The sequence below is a fragment of the Aptenodytes forsteri genome, unplaced genomic scaffold, assembly GCF_000699145.1.
Source record: "Aptenodytes forsteri isolate BGI_AS27 unplaced genomic scaffold, ASM69914v1 Scaffold55, whole genome shotgun sequence".
Lineage (NCBI taxonomy): Eukaryota > Metazoa > Chordata > Aves > Sphenisciformes > Spheniscidae > Aptenodytes > Aptenodytes forsteri.
The window spans coordinates 13,117,122-13,117,403 of record NW_008796063.1 but is presented as its reverse complement, the minus strand read 5'-3'; the positions used below and the strand labels follow the sequence as shown (position 1 = coordinate 13,117,403).

At 69.9% G+C, this 282-nt stretch overlaps 1 protein-coding gene across 3 annotated transcripts in view; it reads right to left on the bottom strand.

The window, feature by feature from the left end:
- The window catches only part of UBE2I (ubiquitin conjugating enzyme E2 I), a 13,842-nt gene extending 13,566 nt beyond the window's left edge, over window positions 1-276 (bottom strand). For all 3 annotated transcript variants that reach the window (XM_009286516.2, XM_009286515.2, XM_009286517.2), the window contains exon 1: window positions 190-276. The gene's annotated coding sequence lies outside the window, so the exon portion shown is untranslated. The remainder of the gene's footprint in view (window positions 1-189) is intronic.
- Between the last annotated feature and the right edge of the window lie 6 nt (window positions 277-282).

The window sequence follows — 282 nt, the reverse complement described above, 5'->3', positions numbered from 1 at the left end:
TCTGAGCCCGAGTGCGATCCGTCCGCCACGCTTTACGCATCCTCGCGGCACAGGACCCAGAGGTGACCAGAACAACGCCTGAGCACGGAGCGCAGGGAGGAATCCCAGCGGGGCTCTCCCAGGCCCTATCACCTCCCCATGCCCCGCGGCTCCCACAAGCTCTCCTCGAGAAAATGAGCGAGTCTTTACCTCGGGCGCTGAGACCGCCCGCGCCCCGAAAAGGCCCGCTCCCCGGAAGGGCGCTAGCGCGGGTCTAGCAGGCCGCGCCCGCCCCGGGGCGCG